At 44.2% G+C, this 24,103-nt stretch overlaps 1 protein-coding gene across 2 annotated transcripts in view; it reads right to left on the bottom strand.

The window, feature by feature from the left end:
* Positions 1-20,814, bottom strand: part of Lypd6 (LY6/PLAUR domain containing 6) — a 116,564-nt gene extending 95,750 nt beyond the window's left edge. The window contains exon 1 of one of the 2 annotated variants that reach the window (XM_075985258.1): positions 20,459-20,814. The gene's annotated coding sequence lies outside the window, so the exon portion shown is untranslated. Of the gene's footprint in view, positions 1-19,803; positions 19,860-20,458 lie in introns of those variants that run through there. The other variant, XM_075985259.1, reaches the window with a different exon arrangement.
* Positions 20,815-24,103: the final 3,289 nt, after the last annotated feature.

A 24,103-nucleotide genomic window follows, 5' to 3' on the forward strand; every position in this document is an offset into this window, starting at 1 on the left:
ATTTAACTGCAAGAAGAACGCCCATAATTACACAGCAGCTGGCCTAATGTTGACAAAACAACTTTTAAAGGCTTTTAGAAGCCTTAAAGGCTAATCAATTAAAAAGGCACGAATGGTAAGGCACGCCCTAGCCTTCCGACTGCAAGCGACGGCTTCTGAAATACAGCGAGGTTTCCATCCGGGAACAATCATTTCTTCTATCCCACAATTAGGCTGAACACTCAAATAAATTTCAAGTTGTGCCTAGGTAAGATGATTATACTTAAAATAAACTCCATAAAAGCCAATTATAAACATTCCACTCAATAAGCATTTCCATACGACAAAGTTAGTACCAAAAGGCCGACAGCTCGTGGCAGAATCTGGGCTTACTTTACCAAGAGCCAGCAAAGAAATGGTTTAGATGACTGCATGCTCTAGTTAGAAACATGCGGGAGGCGCAATGAATGCATGCATGCATGAGGGTTGGAGGGGGACTGCAATCAAGCACAGTAGCTTAATCCTTCTGAAGAGCAGGACGCACAAGCACCCTTGTGGAATGGCCCCCTCCGTTAGAACCTGCGCGTGGTGCCTTTAAAACCCAATGGCAATAGACCCCGTCTTCACAATAAGCCTTCTTTTGACATTTCCACACAGTTACAGTTCTCTTTTATTCTTTTATCTCTGGATTCCTTTCAAACCAAGTTGAGAGGATTCCATATACTATGGGTCCCAACCCTTTATGGGATTTTTTTTTTCTATAAATGCCAAACAATAAATATTTTAGGCTTTGTAATGCAATGTCTGTCACGGCCACTCACCTCAACTATGGCAGGGCAAAAGCTGCCATCGGTACCTTTTAAACAAATGGTCATGACCACATTCTAATAAAACTTTATTTACACATGGCAGCAGGCAGATGGGATGTGGCTGACCCATACTGTAGCAAGCGAGGCACATGAACATACATAGTTCCTGGCACACTGACTCCATTTAGTTTTATGAGTTGGAGTAGGAGAAAGACCACAGAAATAGCGATCAATAAACCTTCAAACACTTTCTCCAGAAAGTTCTATTCTAATGCTTCTGACAGGGCAGAGGAGCAGCAGCAAGACTGCCTCTTCCAACATCAAAACTGACCACAATCCAGCCTCTTCTATCCTTGGCCATCCAGTTTGTATTACTACGCTAACGACATCAATGTTCGAATCAGGAATTCTGAGGTTAGGCCCTGTGTACTTTAGTCACCTACTTGACTCTTGCTTGGATTGCTGGGACCCAATCCTAGCTGTTTTAATACCCTGTGCTTTCTCTCACTCTCTTCAATAACCCCATCTCACAGCAATGCATATACCTTCTGTATTTCCGCAAAGGCATACATTAAGGGCTTCAATAATCCACTTTACTATTTTAAAAACTAATAAGCATCTGAAGAAGGTGCTTACGAATCTGAAAACCTCCTCACAACATGGAACTAGGTCTTCCACAGAAGTCTTGTTTTCAAAAACTAGTTAAATAATATCTCCGATTATTCTAAGATCTACTCCCTGGGATTATTCTCCTACTCAATCAGTAATAAAACACTAAGCAGAATAGGCTGCCTTCTAACATCCGCGGCAGAAAGGGGCCTTTACGACTGTAACAACGACCTCATCTCCTTTCATGCCAGTCACCTAGTCCTCTGCTTCGTCCATCCCCTGATACTCACTGGTTGGTACAGTCCAGCCCACACCTCTGAGGCTCATTAGCTACAAATGAGAGCAGGTGTCGTTCAGACAGGCAGAACCTCTTGTGTGATAAACACTCACTAATAGCTTTGCTCTGGGTACTCAGCAGGATAGAGGTAGTGCGGGCGTCCACCCACTAGCCCAAGCTGAGCTGTCAAGTTAGACCACACTGTCACTGCTAAACAGCCAACACCAGCCATGTGTGACGACCTAAGTTAAATCAATTAAAGTGGAATCAATTCTAAGTCCGCTCTTCAGTAGCCATATTTCATGTGCTCAGTGGTGACACACAGTTAGCACCTACCATACGGGTTGGTACATATGCAGAACATTTTTGTTATGTAGAACAGAAAGGAAAGCTTTTCTGGGGGATCCACGGGATCTAGCTGTCCTCAGGCTCTGCAGTCGGCCCTTACGGAGCTCAACAGACACAGACAGGGATCAACGGGTCCTGCTGGTGTTGTACACTGCACCTTCCCAGAGGGCACGAGCTGATGCAGAGTGACGCCCTGGTCGTTCAAAACAGTGTCAACCACACTGGGGCGTCCAGTTCATTGTTTTACTTTGGTTCTGTTTTGTTTTTGAAGCTTGCGGGAAAGTGAGTGAAGAAACCCTTAGTTGGCTCCTTCATCATCAGCTCAGGAGCGACTGTAAACGCCCAACACAACAAGACTTGAGTGCCATGCCCAATTTCTTTTTCTCAACAAAGAGTTGAAGAGATGCGGGACAGAAGGCAAATTTCTCTAACCATTTGTTCTGAGGCTGGAGTCTTTTGTAATGTTTTATGAGGTTCATTTTAGCTTTAGTTATCATGCTGCATTAAAAAAAGGAATGCAGAATATATGTATCTTTAAAAAGAAATAGGACTTCAAAGTCCCAGAGAAAATGCTAAAATGCTGGTGAGCTTTAGGTTCATCACCAGGCAAGCAAAAGCCCCTAGAATTTTTTTAAGGTATAGTTAAATTGTCATGTCTCTAAAACCTAAGAACAAAAGAGAAAGTTGCCAACAAATTAATTTTTTCCCCCAGTTACTTTGAAGAATGTGAAATGATGAGAGAAACTAAATTCAAATTCCAGGCCACTCTCTGCAAGATAAGATGACCTCCCGATAAACAGTCTATAAAAACCTGGGAAACAGCTGTTCTGATAACCTATGTGCTTAAAATTCCCCGTGCGTCGGTCTCCAGTGACTACAAGGCAGGGCACGCCAGCTGCACGGATAAGAAGGGAAGCTGTTACCAGGGAGTTGGGTGGGGAGATGCTGAAGAAGGGAGAGAGCCTTCAGTCTCCCTACCACTTACCTACTGTGATCAGGATGCTGGCAGAGCAGGGACTCCATAACACACGCTGTGACCTAGGCATGCTTTCCTGCCTACCTTGCCACTAAGGGGTGGCAGTGTACTTAACTCTGGCATTAAATACAGATCGCCTTCCCCTCATGTGTAGCCCTCCAGATTGTAGCTATCTGCAAGAACCAGTTTAACACGCACACTTTCCACGGAGGTCTTCCATTTCTTTGCGTCTACCAACCCCTACGTCTCTCTGTTCCTAAGAAACAGCCGTACAACTTCACAACCCCTACCATGTTTCTGACAGGAAGATCTGCTCTTCCTGCTCTTGGGATTTATCTATGGTTCTTCATGGCTTTTACAGAGACCGGAAAACCCCCCAAAATTGTGCCTGTAGTTCAGGTCTCTCACACTCAATCTCCTTTTGCACCCAATTATTCCATATCTCTCCTGGGAAGTCAACAGGTACTTCAAGTCTATGGAGTCCAACCAAGGCCAGCTGAAGCTCCTCAGTCCGATTCTCCTTACACCTCACTTTCCTGGTTCAGGCCCCCAAGCCTGGAACTGTCTTTGATTCTGTTTTCTCCTTCACGCCCCACGTCATACTCTGCAGGAAATCTTAGCTCTTCTACTCTTTCCGAATAGTCAGTGACCACCATTGTACCACCTCCTCCCAAATCACCCAGATCTAAGCAAGCCACACGGCCTGAATTATTTAAGTAACCGCACGTGCCTATCACTGATCCTTACAGGAACCTGTGATTTCTCAAACCATGCATTTAATCAGGTCATTCCTCAGTACAAAACCTCCTATGTAATATAATAATATGATAACCCCTAGAGTTTTGCAGGACAAGCAGGCTACCTACCCTTTGCACCTTAGAGCTGTGCTCTCCTGGTTCATTTGACTTCCGCTCTGCTCTACTCAGAAAGCAAGCCAGCTGTGCTGTCCCCAGATATTTCTACCTAGATGATGTATAGACTCTGTTATTCTAACAAACATCTAAGACAATAGGCTTGAAAGTGAAAGGTTGACTGTGCTCCTAGTCTGGGAGATTTTAGTCAACAAGCACCTAACCCCTCTGCCTTGGACCTGTGGTGATGCATAACATCGCAGTGGGAGCACATGGCAGAATTTTATGCACCTCAAGACCCAGTGTAAAAGGAAACCATGAGCTCCTTTGAGGGCACATTTTTAATGACTTAAATTTTCTTTCCCTCATTCATCTGCTAAAGGTTCACCAACTTTCAGCAGTGCCAATCTGTGGCGGGACAGTCTAGATCCAAACTAAGCCAGAAGGAAGGTTCTTCCCATAGAGGGCTACAGGACTCTCAGCTGCTCTGGGCTCTCAGGTGACAGTTTTAGAGTAGCTACAGTACCAAAACTGTCCTATTTAGAGATTCTAGCTTCCTCCTGTTCTCCGAAACTCCACGCCCCCATCCTCACTCTAGCTACAGTTCCAAGACCGTCGTATTTAGAGAGTCTAGCTTCCTCCTGTTCCCCGACACTTCCCGTGTCCCCTTCGTCACTCTAGGATCTCCGCAGCATGTGTCTGTCACGTGAGTCTCCGGTTCCTTATTTTCCACTTTCTGGAACGTAAGCTCCACTCAAGTAGGGCGTTGTGGGACAGAAAAAAAAATGCATTAGAAAAGGAAATGTCTCTTCCTACCCCCTACACCCATCCTAAGGGGAAACGATATACATCCGTCCTATAAACTGATTGCCCTTGCATACACGGACACAGTGAAACTCTAAATCTCCATGTGATGGTACTTGGAGCTGGGTCTTTAGTTGCAATTAGGTCACAAAGTAGAGCTCTTAGCAGTCAGATCCGTGCTCTTATTAGAAGAAACATGAACAAACCACTTTTTTTCCTCGTTCTCTCTAGACCTGCCATATCATGGTACAATAAAATGACAGCCATGTTTAGCCCAGGGAAAAGCCCTGAACAAATATCAGATTTGGCCACACGGTGATCTTAGACTCCTCAGCTTCCACAGCAGTAAGTGGTAAGAGTCTGTAATTGGAGGCACTAAGTCTATGGTAGTTGGTCCTATCCATCTACCCCAAGACACAGGGCCATGTCTCAACAATCAGTCCTTAGTGAGAGAGACACGCAAATCGGTAAACCTGAAAAACAGCTAGGGAGCCTCAAGTTCCCTGCACATTGAGTGCTGTCTATAAAATTTCAGTGATTAAGTGGAGACCAAATGCAAACACGATTCCTTTTCATAGAAGGCGATTCGAAAATCTACAGAAGACTTTATGGAAATCTGTCATCCATAAAACAGCTGAGAATTCCAGAGGGCAAGCGCTGAAACACGCCAAAACACACCCTACCAAGTGGCTTTATGACACGTCTGTCAGACCCCGCGGGAGTATCTCAGCCCTACGTGAGGAGACTCAGGTCTCTTCCGACACTCAAGAGCGGCTGCGGCTCAGTGCTGATCACAGGGACACAAGGTTCAACGCTGAGTAACCTCTGCCAAAGTTTCTACCTAGACTTCTCTTAACTTTATCTGTGCATCTTAGAAAACATGAAAGTAAACATAAAACACTAATTAGTATCAAGCTTGTGAGTTATAAAAAATGTACTTTTAATTGTTAAGTAAAATAGCGTGGGGTGCCAGGTAGCAGCCGCATTACTGGCATGAAAGTGGGGACAATTATAATAAGCGCCGCTCATTAAGTAATCTGTTCATTTACTCAGCAAACACCCAGGGAGAGTGTCTCATCAGATAACTACCTAGCATCTGCCCGCCTGAGTGCAGCGATGAGTGATAAGAAATCACCAGTGTTTACAAAGATAGGAAAGGCTGCTTCTACAGCTGGAGGAACAAATGGAAAAACTGATATGCGGGCGGGAGACTCCTTGCAAGACAAGTCAGACGGGTCAAGGGTGCAGAGGACCCAGACGTAAGCCCATGTTATAAAGGTTAGTGTGTGTGTGTGTGCGCGCGCGCATGAGTGTGTGTTTGTGTGTGTGTAAATGTTGGCACAGGGATGCCATGACACACAGCTCTTGAGAGTCAGTTCTCTCCTTCTACTCTGGGTCCTGGGGATCAAACTCAGGCTGTCAAGACTTACAGAGGAATGCAATCATCTCACCAGCCCTAAGGTATCTTTTAGAACCTGGAAAAACAAAGTGATCAAGTATTATTGAAATTTTATACATAACTCGGAATTTGAAAGCATACGTAAGTGGATGGATATAACTAATTCTATTTTCAGAATCTTTAAAAACATTTGATTCAGTTTTGATTTGTGGGGTTTTATTTTTATCAATACATATTAACTGTGCGCACGAATGGGCTTCAGCGTAAGGTTTCCATACATCTGTACCGTGTGCACTGATCAAATCAGACTTCCCTTTCTCCACCCTCCCACCCCTTTCCCAGTCTCTATAATTTACTATTCTACTTTCAAGTCAAATACCTTACCATGCATAGAAAAGCACAATATTTATTATGTGTCTAGTTTGTTTCACTTAAAACAATGTCTTCCACTTCTTTCTGTATTCTTTGGACCGACTCTCGGCTGGTTTCCTATGTGAGTGTGAACAGAGCTACAATATACATGGATATGTGTCTATATCTCTGGCATACTGATTTCATTTCCCTTGGCTATATGCCTAGAAGTGGGATAGCTAGGTCATATGACATAGTCTTAGTTTGTGTAAACAAGACCAGAAAACCTAAAATGAATGCTAGCATTTCATCACGTGTAACTTTGTATTCGAACAACACAGAACTGCATACAACTATTTAAAATTTAAAATTAAGGCGAGGATAACCAACCAGATATTTGAAATAGTGTAACATGTAAACTTAACCAGGAAAAGGAAATTGTCATCAGGTTTTGATGTTTTTCCTAACACTATCTAATAAACTAGTTCTTAAAATTATAAATCGAACAGTAAATGATAGCCCAACTTCAGGTACCTGCTGTAGATTACCTAAAAGTTACTGCAAAGAGTTACATTTTCTAATTCCAGAAAATTCACACAGTATAGTGACAAATTATGATAAATGGGCAGTATGGATCTTTCCCTTCTTGACTCAAAGACCACATATGACCCCCACACCCAACAACCCTTACAAGAAGTACCAGTTCAACAGGCAGAGGTCAGGGCGGATCCTGCCATGCTCTCCCCTGGCATCTTACTCGCCTCCACTCTCCACCTACGTCCTATGAGCTCTCAGCACTTTACCACATCAAGGAGAGTCTGATAAGGAAACCAAGCTGGAAATGACTTAGCAATGACCATCCTGATACCTAGTTTCACCGTGTTGGAAGATGCTATGCAGATTCCTGCAGAAAGGATGGTCATAACTAGATTTACCCAGAAGATCAGGCATACTAAAATAGGTCTCCCAGGTAAGACATGCCCTTGTGACAGTGGCAATGACACTTTTGGGAGTAACCAGCTGCTTCCCCATAAGGCTTAAGATCTGCTCCACAGGATAGAACTCATGCCTGATAGGGTAACACTGGTCAAAGCTTATAGCTACAGAGGTTTTACCTTCTAGTGGAGAACCTGCCACTGTAGTTTTGCTAAACGAACATGTTAACTGTCTTCTAAATGCTTTTGTTTATATCCAGAGTCTTGCTCTCAATCTTTGTCAAAGACGTTATCTCATCTTACCTTGTTTTATTTTGTACTAGGCAGAAAAGACTCCTTACTGGTCAAGATGCTGAGAAAAAGAGACTAGGAATGATAAAGCATAAATCAGACATTTATATCAATACCCAACACACACACACAAAGCTCAGAGAGCCCTGCAGCTGCAAAGGCAGAAGAAATGTACGAGGCGGCAAACAAAGATGTGAAATCCCATCTACTGTACATGGCGTGGCTAATGTACTCAGATACAATGGCTACCAGCCCAAAAGCAAGCCAGGCAGCATCCTGTACTGGCTGGGGGAGGGACTCATGAGGTTTTACCACTAGATGAGTTGTTATTGGTGAGTGATGGCTGCTGAGGGAGGGATGGTCATTTGTTGTCAGGGTGCACATGGAGATAAGTGGCCTATGCTCCAGAGGGCGGCCCCAAAGTCGTGTGCATGCTGGACACAGTGGGTTAGGGCAAAGCAAGCCACGAAGGTGGGAGATAATAGGATTGTGGGCATCTGGTGGGTAACAGGAGGGGGGTTGTATTGACTATGACCTAGATGCATTGCATGCATTATGAAATTATCAAGGAGTACATTAAAAATATTCTTTGCTTAAAAGCGACATATCCGACAGAAGCCAGTACAAAACCCAAGGGTGTGAAGGGGGTGCTAAATACATTCCATAATCATAACGCCACAGGAAGAATGGTGCACACGCTGGACATGTTTAGTATTCATCTTTCCATCTCCATGGTACAGCGAATGATTAATTGTGCAGCTTTGCTCAGAAATGCTGTCAGAATAAAACCTGTGTCTTCTATATATTTTCTTTTCCAAAGTGTCATCCTCTCTATTAATATAAATGTTTCAATGTTTTGTGAAGGGTGTGTGTGTGTGTGTGTGTGTGTGTGTGTGAGAGAGAGAGAGAGAGAGAGAGAGAGAGAGAGAGAGAGAGAGAGAGAATGTACTTGAAGAATTTATTGTTTGTATTTCAATTGTCTGTGACTTAATGCAGTCTACAGTATAAAAATAAGGGGAAATGCATAGCTTGCAGGTTTGCTCTCTCAACCTGGGATTCTGTTAAGAAGCAGGGATTTTTCTAACAGAGTGAATTTCTAATCAAAAGGCTCACAGATAACACACTCTTCTAGGCAAAGAGACTAGCCACAAAAGAAACAGGAAAAGAAATGGATTGCCTTGCTGTAGATTCACAGAACCTTAAAACCAGAGAGATCTGAGACATCAGAGAGTCTGGTATTTTGTGTTGCACACATCACTGACCACAAGAACAACCACACAATATGAGTAGCGCTGTAAGGTAATCCAGGAATTCTCTGTCACGGTGTGCCCTCTCGAAGATATTTAATATTTGTAGTTACTAAAAGTCCTGCAACTTAAAAACAAACAAACAAACAGAAAACACGTTTCAACTTACTCTTTTCCAGGCATACTTGTCTTTGACCACTGTTAGGTCATGACCTTCCACTTACTTCACGCTGTTGGTCATGCTAAGAGACCAGACCCACCATTACACAGTTTTCGACTTCCTACCACTCTGTGCAGAAGCTGGAGCTGTCGGCAGATCCTGCTCTGGGAATGCTGAGGTCGATTTTACAAAGAGGAAACTGAAATTCAAAAACGTTAGTGGGCTTCGCCAAAATCCTTCAACTGGTCAGTAGTGACCAATCCGCATCAGAGTTTAGACAGGAATGAGAAATGAGTGACAATCCATTGTCCTTCCTTTCCATGGTCTCTCACCAGAAAGGAGTGGCTCCTGGGTCCGGGTCTGTCTCGTTTCTCTTGCTTGGACCATCTCTGGACCTTTACTTCCTGCTAGATTCCTGTTTTCCACTGTTGAGCATGCCAATCCAGACTTGGGAGTTGAGACAGTGGTTTTTATAGAAAGTGGTTTGAATGTGGGATGGTATATACCAAGATCGATGGATTTTGTTTCTAGGGCTTCCCTTGATAGCATCGGATCAGAAAGCTTCGTTAAGCTGACGAGAAAGCAGGGGACACCTGTCACCGTCACTTGTCCATCAGTGCCTTCTCCATGTTATCTCCGTCCCATTGTGTGTTCGATCAGATCTAGTTCTCTGCCACTCCAGGAGGGATTCAAAACCCACACGCAAGGTCAGAGCCACCCAGAAGGTAGAGAAAGCCACTTTGCCTGCTGTATCTGTCCCCTCTAGCCAAGGTCTCCCCAGCACAGCTCCCCAACCAAGAAAGAGGTACCACTGCAGACAGCCTTGGAAAATGCTATTCTGCCTTATGGGACGGGTCGCCCTTCATCTGGAAGATTTGATCTGACTGGCCTTGGGGAGAAGATGTCTTCCACGTCATGATGTTTTCATTTGTCTCACCTATCAGCATTTAAAAATAGCAGCACTATCAAGGGGAGGATTGAATCCTGCATCGTTCCTCAGAACCGAGAAGCCACACATCCCCAGATGTTCCTCTAAACATTTCAGTTGGCCATGGTTCCGATCTGTGACAGTGAACATGAGCAATGTTGGCCATGGGTATTAAATAGATCTGCTCTCTAGGCCTCTGTTTGTAAAAAGCACCTTGGCCATGTGCATTATTCCTTCCGACGTGGGGAGGAGCTTCACGAGAGGTGGTTCTTGGAAGAGATGTTCAAGGGCATAGGAAGGACAATGGCTATCTTGCCCACATAGAACAACCTTGCTATAGCGCCCTCTATGTATCTAGGATGAAACACCCTACAGGGTCTGCATTTAAAACTCAAAAGCGAACTAAAGATACAGGTAAAATGAAGATTTAGCAAAAAATTTACAAGGGAATAACTATCTGAATGGGGAAAAGGGTCATAATTGTCTTCTTTGAACTTTTAATAGAAACTCCTTACACAGCTTAGGAGGGTTTGGTATCAAGTACAATGCAGCCTGGTTTTATTTTTATCTGTGAAGATGTCAGCTGTAACTTTCCACAGCTTTGAGTCTGTTTCCGGACATCTGTACACCTGGAAGTTATTCCAGGACACAAAGGCTGGAAGGTTCTGGGAAGGACATCCACAACTTGGGCGATCTTTTGTTCTCCTGGGCACCCAGAAGCCAAAATTAGGCAGCGGATGCCATCATACACAGAAACTACCCTTCCATCCTCGCCGATGCCTCCTGGATCTCCATGGGTATTCTCTGTGAAAGTTATCATTCCAGGCGGTGTCTCCACTGAGGCTCTGTCTGTGCTAGATGAGGTGCTCAGGCTGGCATCCAAGAGAATCAGGCCACTATATAGGTAATTAGGTTGAAGGCAAAAGAAAGAGAGAGATCCCAGTAATGTCAAACACAGGGATATGCAGAAGGGACACCAGGAGGCCAGGCTTCTGTGGGGAAATGCACGGGACTGGGGCCTGAAGGAAAAAGGGTTTGTCAACTAGGAAACGATGGAAGGCCACGCGTGACCAAGCAGTGACAGAACAAATCAGCACTGCTGCAGCGTGGCTGTGAATTCCCTGAGTTGGGTGACTGTGATTCTGCATGAAAGGAATTTGATAAAAAGAAAGTGTTTCTATGAAGTTCTACATAAAAGAAAAAGCATGCATTTCTAATACGGTCCTTTGATCTACAGAAAGTCACCACATAAATGCCAAATATTACTTCTATGCAAGTCAGTATTTTAAATGGCAGTATTTGAGAATAATTGAAAGTAGATTTTTTTTTCTCTCCATGATAGAAACATTCTAAGAAATTCAATGCAGTCCATATGGATTGTCAAGTCAAAGAGTGGCGAGATTCTTACAAGGGAAAAAGAAAAAAATAATTCAGGAAGATTTACAAGCCCTTTAATTATTTATTGTAGATCTATGCTCTTGGAAACCCGGAACTCCTGTACACTGAACTGCATTTGGACTGTACCCCCAATTCATGCTTCACTTCCCGTCCATCAGAACTCTTTCATTAGATCAGCAGAAATAGGAAGTTTTAAATGTCAAAAGATATTATGTTGTTTCCCGCTCGCGTGGGACTTTAAAGTTTAATTGCAGAGCCCCTTGACTTTCTGTTTGAGGCAATGAAGTCCAGACAGTGGGTGACCAACTCACTAAATGTCAGCCAGCCAGGGAAACTGGAGGAAAAGAATTTGCTGCAGGCAACGCAGGAAGGCAGCTGGTAGAAGCAGAATAGGAACACAAGCAAGCCTCGACCCCCAAACACGCACACAGCCCAGCTGCCGTGGAAAATGAACACCAGCGCTCACAAGTGGGCTCAATGCTGTAGACGGAGAGTTTCAGAGACAGAAAGAAAAGGTAAGAACTCAAGGTGAAAAGAAGTGTACATTATCTGAATCTCTGTACCGTCACACAGGAACAGGAATTTCTGGACGTCTTGAAAGAAAACATAAATACCATGCACAATTGCTAATATTATATACTTGGAATGGAAAAGGAAAAAATTATGTAATGTTTTTTATTCTGCTTCTTAAAACATTAAAATATAAGGGAAACTGAAGTGTGCTTCTGATGCAGGGCCCAGAGACTCCTGGGCTGGAACTAACCTGAATGTTCCTCCCCTGAGGACTGGCTTTAAGGGTGCCATTCAAGCTTCCACGGGAGGAAATTCACCAACAGAACTACCCAGCTGTGGTGTCTATGAACCACAGCAACCAGCATGGCACCACAACCCTAAGGGTGCAGTCGTGCACACAAGCCTTGGTGGTCACCAACAGCCCTCTCACTGACTTAAGACCCTCTTCGTTCTTATACCCAGAGATGATTGCAGTCATGGATGCTGACCTCTACAGAAAACCACAACCTATCAAAATGCAGGGCTGTGGAGTTGAGTCCTAATAGATACATAGAAAAAAACAACACCCACATTTAAGGTTTAGGGAACAATGTGGAAGAGTGGTAGAAAAGACTCCAAGAGTCAGAGGATCAGGGAGTTAGCTTTGAGACTATGTCTCCTAACTATAAAGCCTCACCAATGTGACTGCCTCAACATGAGCTGAATAAAGACAACACCATAAATACGCTCACATGAATGGGGAGAAGGCCACGAAGACTCAATTCTACACAAAGAACTACAGGCAACCGAAAGCTGGGGTGGGAGATTTGCTCCTCTGTGGGGAAGAGTGAGTGCATCAATTGGTTATGCAACACCAAAGATCTGTCCTAAAAATGTACACATAACATTTTACAGGCTGAACAGAATATATTAGGAATAGATACATATATACACATATGTGTGGTTGTTACATATATGTATATATGTAACATGCATATATGTAACAACCGTAAGTGAAAAAAAGGCCATAAATTTGAAGGAGAACAAGGAAGTTTAGATGGGAGGGTCTGGAGGAAGGGAAAGGAAGGGGAAATTAAACTGTTAAGGTATAATCTCAAAAACAAAAAAAAAATATTGAAAGATATACTTTTAACGATCACCTTAAATCCTTCCTCTCAAATACATTATTAAATGCATTGCTAGTTAATCATTTAATATTCAAGAATATTCTTATTGATGGGAATTAATTTTTTTGTTTTGTTTTTTGCCCCCCCCCAAAAAAACCCTGAAGGGGTTTCTTTGTGCAGCCCTGGCTGTCCTGGAGCTAATGCTGCAATACAAGGCTAGCCTCAAACTCTCAGAGATCTGACTGTCTCTGCCTCCTATGAGCTGGGATCAAAGAGCCACCGCCCAGAGGAAGCAACTGTTTTAAAGAGAGCAGAAATGAGAGGGGTAAAGGAAATCAAAGATCAGCACAGGCAAGTGTACAATCCTGGACTTAAGAATTTTTATGTCTAAGGTTTACAGAAGCCCTATAAAACATCAAGATTTTATACCCAATATTCATTTTGTGATAACTATTCATAAATACATTTAAAAGTTTTTAACATAAAATTTTTCTCTGTATCCTCTTATCAAAGGAGAACAAGAATAAGCAGATGGGAATGCAGGGGAGGAGACATGGAATCGCATCATATTTAAGCTCATACTTTCTATCTAAATCCCTGGTTTGCAAATAACAATGGCTGTGCTTGCTATATTTCTTTTTTTATTTTCCATGAGAAACAACCCCAATTCATTATACTTGTAATAACTACGTATATTACATTAGAACTGGACTTCAGGTATCTGTCTAGATCTTCTATTATAGCAACCCAGGGTAAAAATGTCAAAGGTACCTCACACTGAGGCATTCTCCAATAGCCATGAGTCTCTAAGCTGGGCATGCCCACTGTGGGTAGAAGGCTGGAAGACTTATCTGTGGAGCTGTTGTAGAGACCTTGGTATCTAGGAGGATGAAGCTGCTAAGTCGAATGATCTTCCCCTGAGCCAATCCAACAGGGTTGTCATAATCTCACCCCCAAGCTGCACTGTGTGGACCATTTCAAGGATTCTCAAAAAGGGATACTTATTCTAGAACTTTCTGCTTTATATAGTGTCTGGGCTGGCCGACAGCGGTCTTGAAGGCAAATTAGTGGGAGCTATAATTGGGAGCAGGATCCCGTCCCTTAAGCCATTATCTCTCCTAGCCAGCGTTCTTAACATTCTATTATCAGTTAATAACTACTTAGTCCAAACCCTCACTCACAATCCTGGGCACCAACTCAACATTTGTGTGCCCTTATCTGACTCCCACCGTCCAGGTTTCTGAAATGATAGGAAGAGTGGTATATCATACACAGCACATTTTATACCAGAGCAAGATGAAAATCTTCATTCCTTCTGCGAAGAGTCTGTCCGATAATATCTGGACTATTATTTTTGACCACAATCCCTTGATGAAGCTGATGTTAGGAAACAATACGCAAGGACTCCTCAATCCCTTGTAGGAATTGAGTATTAATATCTGTCTTGATCCATCCACGCTGCCATAACAAAATGCCTTCGACAGTTACTTTACAAACAAGTCGAACAGATTGCTTAGCGATTTAGAGGCTGGGAAATCCAAGCTGAAGGAACCAGTAGATGAGCTGCCTGGGAAGGGTTCATGCGCTGCCTCTCAGACCGCACCCTGTTTCTTTATCTTTACATGGCTGACTGTAAGAAGCTCTCTTTGATTTTTTCTGTGGAGGCACCAATAGATGGGCACTGAGCACTAAAGGCCCCGGCTTCTTGGCACAGGCACATTTGTTTATAGAGTCTGGCACACGGATTGGGAAGGGTACCAATATTCAGGCCATCAAAAATCAATGATTAATAGTCAATAGTGTGGATGCTTCCTTGCAAAAACTTGAGTTTACCAAAAGTCTCAAGGCTAACTGGGCAGGTATATACAGGGAACCACAGTGTGGCAATGAGGTGAACCCAAACCAAGGACTCAGGGACCCACAAAATTCAAAGCAAAGAAAGTAACAATCTCCAATTGTAGACACTTAAGAGAGGGTTACAAATGGCAAAAAATATATCAGAAGTCAAAATCACGATAGAGAGTATACAATGACAAACACCGACCACTTTCATAATATAGGAAGAGCCAGGAAAATAATCAGACACAAAACTAAATCAAGACCAGTGAATCATTTACTCCAGAGGATAGATAGCTCTGAACTCCTTATTCATATTGCTATGGATCCCTAAGGCATTCAGCCCCTTCATTCAATCCAGAACACTCAGCAGTATTTATTCCTGGGAGATGTCTCTATGCCCTGTACCAAGGCAAGTATTAGTTCCTCTAGGAGGTAAGAAGGAGACTGGCCCCTGTTTTCATTTAGGTTACATTCTTGGTTCTTTGTATCCTAAGAGAGAGTCACAGTGAGCAGAATCCAGTTAGGTTTTGGCCAGCTGTGACAATCTACAGCAGCCCTATTGCTGAACAAAACCCACAACACACTCATTTCAACATGCTGCTCTTTAGAAAGAAAGAACCCAGAGCAGGTTGGTAGTCAATCTCATACCCATGGATGTTCAGAGGCAGGAAAAATGATCCCAACTCAAGTAAGTCTGCCTGTATAGAAAGATACTGTAAAATCAACAGTTATAACAGTAGATACTTTTCCACAATAAGGTTCTTTCTAAGAGAAAAGTATCACAAGTACTGTAGAGATAAATGTTTGATTAAGGATTGAGAACATGGCTCAGGGGATAAGAATATCTGTTTTTCAAGCATGTGGCTTGAGTTTGGTTTGCTGTCACTCACGTGAAAGGTCAGGCATAGCAGCGCATGCCCGTCAACCCAGAACTTGTGAGTAGGCCGACCCTGCCTAGCTGAAAGAGCAAGCATCGTGAGAGACTCTATCTCAAAGCAGTAAGGCAAGGGGTAGAAGGAGCTCTGTGCTCTGCACAGGATGCGCGTGTGCACGCGCACACACACACCTGTACACTCAAATGTTATCTCTCTCTCAAACACACACACACTCACACACACCTGCACAATCAAATGTTACCTCTCTCTCACACACACACACACACACCTGTACACTCAAATGTTATCTCTCTCTTTCTCACACACACACACACACACACCTGTACACTCAAATGTTATCTCTCTCTCTCTCTCTCTCTCTCTCTCTCTCACACACACACACACACACACACACACACACACACAAATACTAAAGTTTTAAAAAAAGACAAGAAAATCACTTGAAAACAATGCAGACATTGCTGATACTTTGAAGGTTTTTCTCTGCATTGACAGGTGAACAGGTATGAGAAAATTAGATAAACTCACTCAGTTACATACTTTTAAAAACAGCACCACGCCAATGCAGTTCTATAGGCTTCTCTTTTTTTCCCACTGACTTGAATATTTCTATTATAAAGGAGAGCTGAGAGGTGCTACCCAGTGATGCTGTCAGCTGCTGGGGACAGACTTTAAAGCCATGCCCCATAAACACACTAGGAACTGCTTTTCCAATCTTACTTTCAATCTTCATTCTGACTTTTATCTTACTCTATTTCTTTCCACTCGGGCCGTCCTTCAAGTTGGTCCACAGAGTCACGTGAGCAGTGTGCCCTTACCATAAGCACGACCTATCATCTGTACACATCTGCAAGTGTTAAACATGACAATATCCAGACCACTTCTCGGAAGAGCCTATTTGTCCACTCAGAAGTGCCTATGGATCCTGCTTGCTTGTTTCTTGGCCCATTTCCCATTCCTAACAAAAGGCTGTGAATAGGGAAGAAACTGGGACATGTCAATTAACAGGGTTCTCAGAAAGATTTAAAAAATTATGTTTCTATAACATTTTAGGGACAAACTCATTTTCCTCCTAAATCTCTAATCCTAATTCCCTTTTCCAAAATAACTCGTTATTTGCTATCATCTGTTTGCTCTTAATACTGAAGACCCTGTCACACACAAGGACACCGTCTCCCGTCCGATGTGATGGCCCAAGGGCACTTCCTGAAGCCGGCTTCCTAAGAGAAGTCCTGCGGGACACCAGCTAACACCCCACTAGTGCTCCAAAGGGCTGACTTATGAACCAAATCTCTTGTGCGCACTTGGGTGACGGCCATGTGGCCGTGGTGATTTATCTGTATCTAGCCTGTTGATTAGGCCTGGAGCCTTCTGAGCACATGGCACTTCTTGATCTATTACCCCCAGGGAACTGCTTAGGGGAGTCGGAGTGCAGGAATCTTACTCAGCAGAAACAGAAGCAAGTCATTTACACTCGGCTTTATCTCCCTTGGCCTCTGCATACTTGTTTGGTCTATAAAAGTCCGTCAGTCCCTCACTGCATGACGTGTGTGCTTCAAAACTGTCTCGAACATCTATCCCAATGACCCCTTTCAGATTCATTTCTGGTTATCTCAGGTCTATTGCACATAGAATATATCACCTTCCAAGGTGATTATAATAATAACTTAATAAGCCAGCCCTTCAAATAGTCCCCGTCATTACACGTACATAGGCACGCTCTTCTTTACTTTCCCCCTAGGTAGTCAGTGTCTTAAAGCGCTTGAGTCTGAGAGCTTTATTTTTCTTACTACATTTGGGTACCTGAAAGGTAATTTACATATTCTTCCATTTCTTATGTTTCATTTGCTCTTCAAGCATTTCCCTCGTTTTCCCCACCATGTCAGTACTGAACTCCCTTTTACAGAATGATTCTGTATTTGACCGGTCTCTTTGGCACACGCTGTCCCATGCTGAACTAAAACCACTCTGTGCTACATCCTACAATCTGTTTGGTATGGTAGTCACTGAGTGAACAGCTCCTGAATGGAGGGGATGGTACCAACAGCTACCAGCCACGGGGCATTCCTAGGTACCACAACCCATGCTGGAGACTTCACGTGTATTACATCAGAGTCAGGTGTGAGACTGTACCTGTCGGCGGCCCCCGGAGCAGAGCCGCTACAACTAGGACATCGATAAATACTTCATGAGCAAATCGAAAAAAACTGCATGAAACAGGTTTGTTTTTCAGCACTGCGAGGGAACTGAAATACAGCGATGTGTGATCTGTTTCTGAATCTCACAGAACACGAGGCCAAGTCTTGAACCCAAACCCCACTCAATTACCTAAGACTTAGTACTTGGAAAGTCAATAAACACCTACATTAATGCAAACAAAATGAACCTCAGAAATCTCGATAAACATTGTGGCAAAACCCAAGTAAATATTCTGAGCCATGGTTTTCTAAGACAAGATCTACAAATGTGGGGTTCTTAATAAATAACCAGCTAGGCAGAAATCTGTCAACTCTATACAAGCAAAAAGAAACGAGTCCTCACCCCTCACTATCTTCCGCTGCATCTCTCCAGCACGTTTTGCTGCTGGACAGTTTTTTTTCCCATAGTAATTCTAGGCTGATTTGAGACATATGAATCACAGAACCGAAACAATCACTTGTGATTTCATTGTCAATTGTCCGCAGAACCTGTGAGGCGTTTCTGCTCACCAGGAAGAGAATGTGAATGCTTCTCAGACACCCCTGGCACTAGCTGGCCACCTGATTTTCCTGAGACTGCAGCCAGCATGTCATTCTTTAGGGTTTGACTGTTTGTATCGTTAGCCACCAGTTATGGTGAAAACAGAGGTTCCTAAAAGCCATTGTTAGCTATCTCCTCTGGCCTTCAGCAGCCACACTTCAGTAAGTGACAGCAGAACCGTTCAGCAATGGTTCACAATGTCCTGAAGTCATGGGTTGGAAAATCCAAAGAGGTACAAAGATCCAAGATCAGCAAAGAGCAGAACGTAAGTCACAAAGGTGGGAATCTTAAAAGGACATAGAGATGATGCAAAGGAAGAATTGAGAAACTACCCTAATTTGAGCTCTATCATTCACCTTGGAAAACTCAATCTGAAAGCCTCTATTGTTCCATCTGGAGAATGGGAGTGATATAGTATTACTTCCTCACAGATATTTCAATGTATCACATAGGCTATATACCGTATCATACAATGTATGCTATCATTTTTTTATCTCTCATACACACCTAGAATCAGCCCCATTCATGCATGTCACGCTATAAACACTCACCATACAAATCTTATCAACAGCTTCAAACTAGAGCCCCATGAACAATGTCTAACCTTTTGGGTGGGTCAGAAAACATTTCTGGTATTTTTCACCCAAGGAACCAACACGCAATTCATAGTGAGCTTTGTGTGCCTACAAGTTTGGAAAGCTACCGTGCGTGCGTTCTCAAGACCGGAGCGCTGTAAACCGCTGTTTAAACAAGGAAGCCTCTTTTAAGTCCTCCCTCAGTCAGCCGCGCTTGGACGAGGTACAAACTAAAACCGAAAAGGGACAGATGGTTTACATTTAAAGGGGCTTAACATCAATGTACATTAAACAGTTTCATGGACGATTGCACAAATACCTTTTGCAAACTGGGGTATACGTGAGCACGCAGAACCATGTTGTCTACAGAAATCAGGAACGAACCGATTCAGATTTTTAAACAGCCACTTAAGAGCTCCTGTCACTCAGGAGAAAACGTAATGGCTTTAAGTAAGTTGCCCTGGTGTCTATGATGGCTATCCAGAGAAGAGTCCATAAAAACATAAGTTAACTTAACAAGAAATCAGCTTTCCCCTGGAGAATCTGAAGTCCCTCTCCTCCCACAAACAAAACTGAATTTTGGAAGTCACACCTTGGGTATTTTACCAAAGCGAGCGAGCGACAAACATACTATTCTTTTTGTTTTGTGCTATGGTGGGGGTCAGTGTTCATCAAATCGCTAACACAAACAGCTGCACCTTCCCCAGTACCCTCAAGTTAAAACAAGTCTTTGTTGTTCCCAGGGAACATGTTGGTTGTCATCCTAAAGATACCTGTGACCATCCTGGATAGAACTTTGCCCAGGCATCAAGTTTTTGAAACAAATGACAGAAACAGGAGTCTGTGGAAGGATCAAAATGAATCATAAACCAACAAATAGATTGCCTTTTGTTGAAAATAAATGCTTAGTCAAATAGGAATCGCCTCAACTACTGTAACCTGAGAAAGGGACAAAAGTCAAGTCTATACGAAGCCCCCTTTCCCTCTCTCTGCAGGCAGTTCCCAATTGGGGTCGCCAGACTGGGTGGTCTCGGGGCCCAGCAGCAAGGCAGTGCCCTAACACACCGCGCCTACCACAGTCACCCAGGGTGGGCAAAGCCGGGCAGCAACACGTGGGGCGCGGCCAGTCCGCTGCCCGGGAACTCACTCCGGCGGGAGTATGGCGTGCATGCTCGCGAGGCCGCCCGCAGCTCGGGAAGCTTCCCCAGCCTTGAACTTGGCAGCTCCTGACGTTTGCATCCCTCCCCATTGCGCGCGGGGCGCACTCCCGACCTGCCGGCTGCGCTCGGCAATCCACTCGCCACGGAGCTCAGTGGCCGCGACTCCAACCCCGCAGGACAGTCCCGGCCCGGGTGGCACGCCAGGTCGCCTACTCCCAGAGCCCCCTTTTGTGCTTCTTCCTCCCCGGACAGTCCCCCCTCCACTCACCCGGGTTGCACGCGTCCCTGCCGCCAGAGGCAGCCCGCTGCCCCATCCCACGAACACTGCGGCGACCCCCGCGTGTGCAATGCGGAGCGCCGCCCGCGCGCGGCCAGAGCCGGGAGCGCAGCAGGAGAAGGAGGGCGCGAGCGCGGCTGGAGGGACGCGCCAGGCGGCGGGGGGCGCGCGCCACTCCCACTCGCGCCCGGCCTCGAGGGTCGCGAGGCCAATCAGCGCTTGCAGGAGGAGCCGAGCCCTCCGCGGGACTCGTTCATTGGCCTGGCGCGCACCGCCCAACTAGCGGGGGATCCGGCCCGCCGCCAAGTCTCCAAACTCGGGCAGAAGACCGCCGCTCACAGGTGGCGGAAAAGGGAAACTCGGGACCTGTCCGGGCAGCGGGTTCCCACGGAGGATCCACGGCTATCTGTTTGCTCAGGTTGCAGGTCCCTTCCTGCGCGCGACCCCGTCTACCGCAAACCGTGCATTTCACCGTGGCCAGCAGCTACGCGTTCTCACAGGCACTGCTGAGCGACAACGCCCAGGCAAAATTTCACTCCCAACCGTCCCCACAGGGGACACTCCTCTCGGCCTAAGAGCTGGAGCCCCAAACTCAAAGTCATTTGACTTTTGCCATGGAGACTGGGCTGGAAGATGGGAGGCAGGCAGGCAGGATTTGCATTGGACGAGGGAATTACGATGTGAGGATTGAGGAAAATTCTAGCATGTCAAACCCTTTCTCTAAGTAACACCACACACACACACACACACACACACACACACACACACACACATAGCGATGTTCAATTCTCTCTCTCTCTCTCTCTCTCTCTCTCTCTCTCTCTCTCTCTCTCTCTCTCTCTCTCCTTGTCTCTGACACTCTCTTACTCTTCCTTAAGAATCTTGTTTAATACTCCTTGATTTCTCGGCCTGGGACCCATCGCCACTCATACTCACCCAGACAGTTCCAAGAGATGATGGGGAGATGGGATGACCAAAAGGAAGGACAAGGACTTTAGGCTGGAAGCTGAGGACCAGCCTCCCGCCTCTGCCTAGCTTGTTTGTAGGCCTGTAGAGCTGCTCTCGGGAAAGCAGTCTTCCCCACTGACAGCTTTGGTCCATCTTGGGTCTTCTTGAGTCTTCTTGGGCTCTGTTTCTGAAATTATTTTAGGCCCCCTCTGAATCCCCCTGCCTCTTGTCCTTCCCCATAACATACTGTCCTTCAACATAAAAACGTACTTTTCCCTCAGTGTCTCCTGTTCTCACTCTCAAGATATTTTGATTAACAACTTCAGGCCCTCAGCATTTTTTCTGTTTATGTTTGCGCACAAGCTTGCACAAACTTACACAGGCTCAGAATTCAGTCCACGCCAATGAGTGTCCCATGTAACCTCTTGACAAACGGAGATGCTGCTGTCTTTGGCTTCCCACAGCTCAGCATTTGGAATTTGAATTTTATCAGTTCCAGATTGATAAAAGATTACTTTGGTTCTGCCCTTTGCCCTTAGTATATGGACAGGTTACACCTGCAGAGTAGAATATGTTATTAATGAGAGTGTGTCAGGGTGTTGACACCTGCTAGGGCAAAAACTTCCAATTTTGGGAGTTTACTACTATAAGCCTAGTTCACCTGATTGAAAAAAATATCAAGGCTGGGATTTTAATTAATAAAAGGACCCTTCCCTGGCATACAAGAAACCCTGATCTAATGCCTATCACCACAAAAATTAATTAATTAACTTAGTATATAGTATCTTAATATAAAATTTAGGTAAAACTTTAATGGTTGGATCCTAAATAATGTTCACACTGGACATGGTGGTTCATGGCCCTAATCCCGCCAGCAGAAACAGGGAGGTCATTATGAGTTCAAAGCCAACTCAGTACACATGGTAACTTCTGGGCCAGACAGGCTACACAAGAAACACTGTGTCAAAAATAAAACAAGAAGAAGAGGAGGAAGAAAAGGGGTTCCCACTACTGTTCAGTTATATATTACCGCAGTCCATGAGTCTAGAGAGCAGAGAAATGGAATCCACAGGCTGAATTTTTAAATGTATTTTAGGACAAATAAAGAACATGCATACAGGACTGGAGAGATGGCTCAGCGGTTAAGAGCATTGCCTGCTCTTCCAAAGGTCCTGAGTTCAATTCCCAGCGACCACATGGTGGCTCACAACCATCTATAATGAGGTCTCGTGCCCTCTTCTGGCCTGCAGGCATACACACAGATACAACATTGTATACATACTAAATAAATAAATATTTTTTTAAAAAAGAACATGCATACAAAATGCCAGATTATCTTTATGTATTGGAATAATGGGTAATTTTTGTGCCATCCTTCAGATTTAATTGTACTTTCTAATAAGCATATTTTGGAAAAACATAACTTTAAAAAAGGAGTTAGTATGTCAACTGCCAACACCCATTTCTCCTCAGGCATCAGAGAAGCTCAAAATGCTAACGCCTTCTCTTCCACCTTTCAAGGCCCATAATCTGCTCTAGGATTAGTCCCTTCCTGATCCCACAACTGCCACTGACACCCTGACTGTGTCTGATAAGAACTTTACAACAGCCTTTAAACCATTTTCCCTAGGGGGCCACCACACTGCCATCTCTCCCTGACTTTCTCTAACAGCCATAGTGCCCTGTGTGGGCCAGCCTCTCATGCTGCCCTCCCCCAGCCGCACGGGAATGGACAGTCACCTACGTATGTCTAAGACATCACAGCAGTGTGGCACACGCCCCTTCCTCCCTGACAGCAAGTTCCCGCTCCTGCTTCAAGATTCATTTTCTATGTCACCTTCTTCATCAAAACTGCGAGAATTAGCACCCCCTCCTCACTGTGCTTGCAGCACCAATATTTTATTTATTCAGTGATTATTAATCCAGGTCCTGTTATGTGCCAGGCACAATGAAAGAAGCATATATCGTATTTATTCTCCTAGAGCTCACCATGAGAGAGAGAGAGAGAGAGAGAGAGAGAGAGAGAGACTTTAAATCAAGCAGGCGCACAAACAAATAATCTCAAACTGAGATAAGTATGAGGAAATCACTCCACCTACAGAAAGAAGCAGCCTCTGCTCTGAACATGTGTCTGTCACAGCTCTTACTGGGTTGGGTGACAGTCTGTTTCTTCATGTATCTATGGGCACCTCTGTCTTCCGTCATGTTTCTGTGTACACCCATGTGACTCATAGGAGCTGGCTCTTAGTAGGTGCTCAGCGAGCATGTTAAATAAGTGAGAGAATAAATACATTTTTTAAATACACACCCCAATTGCATTATATCTCATGTGTTAACACGTCATTATCCAGAACTGAATTGATCTCGGTTCCACGCTGTGATTATCATCGTTAGAGCTTTGTCTTGTGTTTCTACATTCTCAGTCCTTCCTGCATGAACTCTCTGATATCATCCTACTTGATTCATATTTAGGAGGTGAGGCTAATGTTTTATTTGTAAATAGTCTAAAGGGATTTTTTTTCTTTTCTTTTCCCTTATGTTTTCTTAAAACAAATTTTACTTTCAGAATAAAAGTCCAAGGCTTGTAGTTTGAAAATTGAAGAACAATGGAAAAGAACAATCCAAAAAACAAACAAACAAATCAATTGGACTTTGTTCAAATCAAACCATTGCTTTTTACAAGCAACA

The sequence above is a fragment of the Microtus pennsylvanicus genome, chromosome 9 (genome assembly GCF_037038515.1).
Source record: "Microtus pennsylvanicus isolate mMicPen1 chromosome 9, mMicPen1.hap1, whole genome shotgun sequence".
Lineage (NCBI taxonomy): Eukaryota > Metazoa > Chordata > Mammalia > Rodentia > Cricetidae > Microtus > Microtus pennsylvanicus.